Source organism: Caloenas nicobarica, chromosome 1, assembly GCF_036013445.1.
Source record: "Caloenas nicobarica isolate bCalNic1 chromosome 1, bCalNic1.hap1, whole genome shotgun sequence".
In the NCBI taxonomy this organism is placed as follows: Eukaryota; Metazoa; Chordata; class Aves; order Columbiformes; family Columbidae; genus Caloenas; species Caloenas nicobarica.
Genome location: NC_088245.1, coordinates 85130846 through 85139393, shown reverse-complemented (window position 1 = coordinate 85139393; position 8548 = coordinate 85130846).

Sequence of the window (8548 nt, the reverse complement as noted above, 5' to 3'; positions counted from 1 at the left end):
TCATTTAAGTAACGTCTGCTTTGGCAGATGCGCCCTCTTGTTTACATATGGGTCTTTACATCTTATAAGTTCAGGAGCTGATGCTTTCAAGCTGGTCTTAAAGATGCAGAGAAAATTGATCACACAAGTTGTTATGAGGGGAAGAGAAACATAGACAATGTGAAACTTCTAAGCTCAATTTACAAAGCAGACTAAATGTTCTCCCTCAGTCTCTACTGCTGAAGGTCTTTGTAGTTAGTTGTTGGCACAGGCTGCCATTAAACTGATATCACAGCATACCTTCCCAGCAGCTCTGGGTATGTTTCTGTCACTTCTTGATCCACCGTCCATGCCAAGGCTCAATATGCTTAGTTCTTGTTTATGTTGTCCTGTTGGCTGTGGCTTACCACACTTAGCTCCTGTTTGAATTGTAACCAGCTCTTGGCCAAAGCAAGGCTGTGACATTCCTATGCCACATGCAAGCAAGGACCCCTAACTTCTTTCACAATAAAAACTGAAGGCAATTATTATGGTCTGTGTCTCCAGGGCCCTGAGCACATTAAAAACCCCTTGGTTTTCTTGACCACTCTCACCCGGGGCTTCCACTGACACACTGCCCATAGATGGCCCAGGAGCTGCATTTAAGCTCAAGTCTGTGTGTGCGTAGGTGTGCTTGTCTCCATCTCTCACACCCAGGCCTGTGTTCATGCCCATGTCCAGCCATGGATCCTGCTGATCTGTTTCCTGACCTGTGAACTGATTTTCTGGGTTGATCTCAGACCCATCTCATCTCTGTGTACCAGGTCAGTGATCACTGTGTCTGTATGTGACCTTGGTTGCCATCACAGGACCTGATCCTGACTTGAGGACTGAGTTCCCAGCTTGACCTAGGACCTAGGACCTGCCTCGTCAACATGAACCTCCCTGAAAATCTGGACACTTGATTGATCCTGGCTGCTAGCCCTGGGCCTGCCCTGCTCTCCTTTTCTGGATACATTGGGATGGCCCCTGGGTAGCAAGATTCCTTCCTTGATGTCTGGTTTATCTTGCTTGTCTTGACTCCTTATCCTTTAGGGAGTAGCTGGCCCTTGCTGCACCCTAGCAGTATCTGGCAAGAGCTGCTGTGACTTGGTCACAGAAAACAGTGTCTCTGGACACCTGGTCATTTGTCTAGATTCTGCTTATCTATTATACTATGATGACATTTTTATTGCAAGCCATTTTTTTTGAGTCACATTTGCCTAGCAAATCAGTCTGTGGTCAAACAGTAGTCAAGAAGTAGACCTCATATTCAGCTCAGTTCTCCCCAGGGTGTGTGAGAGAACAAGGAAACAAAATACAGAATGCTGTATCTAAAGTAATAGTAAAAATAAACGTACCAAATGATACCTGATAGGCCTGATATGAATGATGTGGCTGAGCAATACTTCTCAATAGTAACTTAGAAATCAGAAGCTGTCTCTCTTGAACAGGCAGAGACAAAAGCCAAGTCATGAAACAGGAGAAAACTCTTGTTGCTGCCATAGCTGGCTGGAGCACTACCATTTAACCATGTAGCACATGCAAATGAGGCTGGGAAAAAGATCTGGGAGCTGAGGGTTGACATTCTGTACTTGGATGTCTTCTAGTTCTCATATACAGAGAAACAGAAGGGCCTGAATCCAGTCCCAGGTGGTACCTCTACGGTCACAGCTAGTTCCTTATGCACTGTGGTCTTTCTCTTCCCTGTTTGATGCATATGACATTTTAGTGTCCTATGGACTGAAATTTATGCTTAAACTCAGTCATTTAGAGGTTATGGACGATATGCAGAGTAAGGCCTCATCCAGCACTCCATTCTGGCTGTCTGATGTGCTTACATCTTCCTCACCTTCCATCCAAGCCCGTGTCCTGCTGCACTGCATGATGACTGCTGTCCTCACAGTCTTGTTCCTGACTGGACAAAAGTGTTGTTGTCTCCCTCCTGCAGCAGCCCTGCTGAGGCTCAGACCTGTCCATCACTGTTTTGGCCTGGACTTTTCCTTCAGCAGACCGGAACTCCTGTGCCAGCAAGCTCTGTATGTGCTGTCCCACCTGTGCACCTGAATGGTCACTTGGCAGCATCCCAGAGGTCTGAACAGACCCAGGGAGCATCCAGAGCTTTATCTCCCCAGAGTGGCTTTGGGAGCCTGGCTCAGCTCTGCTTCCTGATCTGCAGCCCCGGAGATGTGATGCAGAGCTACAGTGCTTTGCACTGGCATTGCCTTGTTTGCCATGGTGGGGAGAGGCAGAATGTCTCAGTTTCAGTGTCTCTGAGGAAGGTGGATTGCGGACTGGGCAGCAGGCTGTGGCAAAGGAGCTGCAGATGGGTATGTTCCTCATCCTGCAGCCCTGCCTGTCTTGTAAGTCAAGCAGTAACTGTGTTAGCCTCCAAATCTGCAATCTGTGTTAACTGTAGTAGTGAGATCTGACAAGGCTTCCCTGTCAGCATCATGCATGACTTCTCTAAGACAAGAAAATTGTGACAGAGCAGGTTGCTGAGATATGGTATAATAATTCCCTTTATTTCCAACTACCATCCCCATTATTGGTCTACCCCATAGTGAAGTCTTTCCATAGCAATGAATGCCTAATCCACAGAACCAGAGCTAAGACTGTTTGGGTAGTTGGAGATTATTTACAGGCCACTTTCGTAGCTGGATTTGACGAGCATCTACAGTTGACCCCATTGGGTGTACTCATTTGAGTGAACCATGACAGCTCAGCTGGATTTTTGGATATAAGTTCTGCCCTTTCACCCTCACAGTTCCCTGATACATCTTGATTTCCATCTCATTTGTTTTCCACTTCTGCCATCTGCTGCTCACAAACACTGCTTAGCCTCATATCCACCTTTTAATCTCTTACTTCTTTTAATATCTACTCAGATGCAATGAACACAATCTATAACCATCACTGCGGCAAGTGTGACTCCTCCTTGTACTGCTGACTGGCCTAAGCAACACAGCTTCAACTTGGGAAAAGGTAACTGGAACCCACTGCTTCAGCTGCACTCCCTAAATCTCTTCCCTTGAAGGGTTATCTCACAGCTGTACCAGGTGTCCCCTGGACCTGCACCATGTGCCATGACTGTTTAAGTTCAAAGATATCAAGACTACTGATAGATGGTCCCCTAAGTATTGTCCTGCCTCTGCTATGAGAAATATAATAAAGCACTTACTGCTGCTTAAACATACACGTTCCTATCTCACAGTCCCACTCCATGTCAGTGACAGGAGAATGAGTGTTAGCTGTCAAGGAGAGACTATTTACATGGTAACACAGGGCTGGAACAGTTAAGGTCCTGGTGGAGCAACCCCATATCTCTGGAGTCTTCTGAAAACTTCTTAGAAGACCTCTTTAGCAGCTTACCTGTGGATATCCAAGTAGAGTGGCTTTCTAGCCTACCTGTGGACATGAGATAGTGAGGTGGGTTAACTCTGGCAGGTAGCTAAGCACCATACAGCTGCTTGCTCTCCCCTCTCTCTGTCCCATGGGATGGGGGAGAGAATTAGAAGGGCAAAAGCAAGAAAACTCATTCATCAAGATAAAGACAGTCTAATAAGTGAATGGAGAAAAAAAAGAAAAAACACCCCAAATGATGCAGAGGCAATCACAGCCAGCAGACTGATGACCAGCCAGTCCCCAAGCAACAGTAAACATAGAAAAATCCCCCCAAGTTTTATTGTTGAGCATACCATTAGATTACATGAAAGATCCCTGTGATCAGTTTGGGTTGGCTGTCCCAGCTGTGGTCCCTCCCAGCATTTTAGCCACCCCCAGCCTAGCTGGAGGCAAAGCCTGAAACAGAGAAGACCTTGACACTATGCAAGTGCTATTCAGCAGTAGCTAAAATGTTAGTGTGTTATCAACACTGTGTTCATCTCCAGGCTAAACCACAACACTATACAGGCTGCTATGAAGAAAATGAACGCCATCCTTGATGGTGCCCAATGGTTGTAATTCCTAGTTCTGGCAGACATTTTTCTGCTTCTGATAGAGGTTTTACCTCCCATGGGAGAAACAGCTTACAAGTGAATTTTGGGTAGAGTTTATCCATATGGTCACCATTGAGCAATTCCTGAGTGCTTAGAAAAGAGAAGCTCAGTGCTGAAAGTTCCTCGAGCTGCTCTGAACGCTCGCCGGTATGACTGATAAGAAAGGAAGAGATGAATCATTGCTTTCTCTCGAGTAAGGTCCACCTGGTTTTGTTGTCCCTCTTGCTATTTAAAACTCTGCCAGTTGTGTGATGACTGTATGCCAGACTCAACTCTCAAACAGAGTACGGACACTCTGATATCCACCAGGTTTGGGGTACTTATTCTGCTGAGTGCTTTGACACAGCTCATGCATTGAAACAAAGAGGTACAAACAAGGCAAAATCAGAAAGATAAATATGTAGAACTTCTGTGATGCAAAGTAGTGTGAGATGACTGTAGAAGAACTGCTTAGAAAATCATAGTCCAAAATACAGATATATTCACTTGCAGGTTTTCTTTTTTCACACTGACTCCTCATGAAATATATTTGATCCACTTCTCTGATTTCTATAGCCTCACCAGTTAGTGTGAAAGATTAGGATGTTTTGTTTAGCTAAGAAAAATGAATACTGAAGTAAACACATAGGTGACTCCTTCCCACTGATCACCTGTTGACTTTGCCTGGGTCAGGGCTCTGCCCACACATCCTTGTGGCTGGTTGCCATTCCACTTCATTCTTTGGGGTCAGACTCATAAAGCTCACCCAGTAGTAGTAGAGCATCATCAGTTATCTTAATCTCTTATGTCTCATATGTGACAAGAGTTTCAGTAACGTCTGGTGATGCTGTGTAATCTGCAAAGGAAGGGAAAGGTGCTGGGAGACATAAAATGTCATAAGAGGTTGTGCTTATCAGTCAGAGTTGTAAACTCATATGTTGCTAAGCATGTGTATTTGTGTATCTACAAGCTTGTTTTTATATGCACTATTGCATTATTTTGCATATCTATATATGTAAATATCTGTGTGTGTACTCATACACTGTCACTGTTTCTTGCAGGGCAACAATAAAGTGTGGCTGCCTCCTCCCCACTACAGAAAGGGAATAGGAGGAAAAGGGAGAGAGACTTGCAAGTTGGAAAGGATCAGGATTGCAGGCAGGAAAACAGGCAGGGTCCTCTTCAGATGCCAGCAATGGAGGAAGAGAGTGAGACCCTTGTGATCTCCCAGTTTTAAACTGTGTGCGACATGTATGGAATACCTCGTTGGTCAATTTGGGTCACCTGTCCACCCCTCCCTGCAAGTACGACCCCTTCACTTATGGGATGTGTGAAATTTATGAATGGTCTTGGCTGCTATAGCAATAAAAGATAAACCTGGGGTTTTTGTCAGTATCATTCCTATCATCAGCTCAGTAAAACTGTAAATATTGAGTGTTATCAGCTCTGGACTGAACACTGTACGAAAAACATGCAGCCAACTTCAGAAAAATGCAGTTACTTAGAAGAACCTAGCTGAAAGGAAAATTCACTAACAGAGAATTGGTCTTGTTTTAACCAAAACCAAGACACACACAGAGACATGTTTTAGCCATTTTAAAAATTTGAAGTTAACAGAGTAAATCTTGAAAGGATCTATGTTTTTTTTCTTCCCATAAAAATGTGGATATCTACTGAGAAAACTCAAATAAATCCAAACAAATATACAGTGGATTTTCCTTTTACTGTCAAATACACCAGCAGCAGAACACTTGAACTGACACAAAATTTACCATTACAAATTAAGTTCAGGAGGCAGTTTGTAAGTGGAGATTGAGACCTAAGCCTCTGTGGCATGAGTCCCAATATTTTAGTCACATTTAAGTTTTGCCTTCCCTCTTGCTTCTGGACTTCCACTGGGTGATCATTCAGCCAGAGAATAGAAAGTTCAGTACCTGTAAAACCTGAGATTTGCAAACTGGGAACTTGGCTGATTCAAACTTTGTCCCTTTTTGTGTTTTGTGATATCTGGTCTAACTTTCCTTCTCCCTTGCTCTTCTTTCTTCTCTCTGTCCTGCCTGTCTTTCCTAATTTCTTCCATATTTTTCCATTTCTGTGACTTCTACCTCAGTTCAAAATTGTGTTTTATGCAGATAAAATTGGTCAGTGGAACACTGCAGTTGGTACTACCAGACATACATCTTGGGCTTCAAGCATCAAATAAGCCAAAAGACATTTGAGAAAAATTGCAAACTATATGCCTGTCCTCTCGAGACACACCTGGCTCAGAGAGATAAACTGGGGGAGTGGTTCATCCAGTAGACACCACCACTGTAATACTGTCATGCTGCAGGACTGATATACTGAAATCTGTTTCCAGGGAGACACCTGTAGGGAGCTAGCTCCCAGTTGCTCTGTCCACCTGTCTATCCCCTGGTGTATATCTTGGAGGCCCTCTGCAAAGTGTTCTGAAAAAACTGTGAAGTTTCTAGGTGACTACCCCTAGTGAATCTGGAACATTATGAAGGTCTAAGGAACCTAGAGGCTAAAGGAGTCATGAGTAAGTGTATGTCCACAGTAAGTGTGTGCCCTTTGCTGTGTATGTTCCTCCAAAATGCATTTATGTTTAGGAGGTATGTATACGAAGGTGGTGATGATTATTTTAAAAATCCATTTGCTGGAGTGGGCGAGATGTATTGGGATGTTACCAGTAGCTCAGCGTTACAAACCACGTTCAGATTTATCTCTAACATTACCTTAAGCAACTTCTGTAAGCAGAGATAATTGACAGCATGAGAAATACAAAAAAAATATTTTGTTCATAGCTATTTAAGTAAAACAAGGTCTCACCCAGATATATGACCCTTGCTACAGGCACATAGCAACTTAAAGGCATACTGGATTACTGCTGGTTGCTCACGAAGGCCAAGAGCGAGCTTTCCCACACAGATACGTGGCCCTTCTGGAGGTTACTCTCATCCTCTGAAGCACTGAAGTTTGCTCCCCATAGACAGGATGTGCAAGTTCTTCTAGAGGCATGAAAATTCACTTGTGTTGTAATCTTGTCTTTCTGATTTTGTTAGGGTTGAACCAGCTGCTGGATTTGGAAGGGATTCCTTTCCTGACTTTAAGCTGTCAGAAATGGCAGAACGACATTTCCTTTTTTTTTTTTTTTTCCTTTTGGGTTTTCACCATCTCATAGAGCACATTCAGCTTCCAGGAGACACCTGGAAATGTTGTATTGCAAATTCCCTGCTTCTGCTTGGACTCATTTTTTCTCTCTCTGCTTTCTGTGACACATTTCTGGTTTTACACCAGGAACTTGCTACAGAGCACTGCTGCTAATCAAGCCATTTCTTGTAGATCAGACTAAGCATCTTGAAGTCTAATTTATAACTGCATATTTGTCTGTCTACTGCAGAGAGAAGGCGATGAAGAAAATACTATAGTATCAGCGCATTTCTGGCCTTAGTGAGTATCATGTCCATGAACTCAAAAACACATTAGTCAAACACTTTTTTTATTTGTTTCAAGAACTTTCTGAATGTCTCAGCTGATCCCATTCCCTCTTCCTAATATGAAGTAATGCAAACACCAGGGAACAGTTCTGTTCTGCGAAGTGAGTGGTGACCTTGCAGCAGAAGAGGCCCTGATGGCAGGTTCTGTTTTGGCACTGCGTTGCCAGATAATCTGCCATGACTAGCCTTCTGCTTCACAGAGGGCCCTGCCAGTGCCTGGATCCCTCCTCCCTCTGTTCTCCACTGCTCACATTCACTTCTGTTTGTTCCGCCCTTGCAGGAAAATGAGTATTTTTTGCCAATAGAATATTGAGCGCTGGCCTGGGAGAATACCGATAACTCAGTTCTCTAGCTATATAGTCCCAAGCCAGGCTTGGCATTGAGGAAGGCAATGGCTTTTTCTTCCAGGAGTGCACATGCCTTGGTGATGGCTCACCAGGGATCCATTTCTGCCACTTTTATCAGGTCACAAAATAATTTGTGTCACAAAACCAGAGGAAACTGTAAGTGACAGAGAATGGCTCGGTACAGTCATCTCTAGCTAAGCCACATAAAGAATTCTTTTTTAATCCCTTTGCTCTGCGAGCCAGTTTTGGGTATGTCAGTCAGAAAAAAAGCTCCTCACTAGCAACTAGCATTGTTTCACTCATTTTTCAGATTAAATGGGAAAATATATTTTGCTGCATTTTGAGTGAGTTACAGAATAGATCACAGGAAGGTGATGCCCAGTTCATAATGCTGAGATTTCTCAGACCACTGGAAAAAGCCTAGTCTTTTTACACCATTGAACTGTCATGACCAATAGGTTCTGCAGATACTCACCAGCTGGCTCAGGTCTTGCTCTCAGGGTGCCCGTGTGAGTATAGAGTTCTTCTCAGTTGTGAAGTTTCATGAATATGTGGGTGTTTCCCAACAAACAAGCTGTCTACTGCCATAGCTGTCCTGGATGCTGGGCAGCTTGCTTAGAGTTAGCCTGAGGGTGTCTGCCCAGTTGCTGACCACAGCTGTAGATGTGTCCTTACACACAGTGGGAGTCTTCCTTGCTTAATGTGGGGACCTAAGTTCACGGGTGTATGA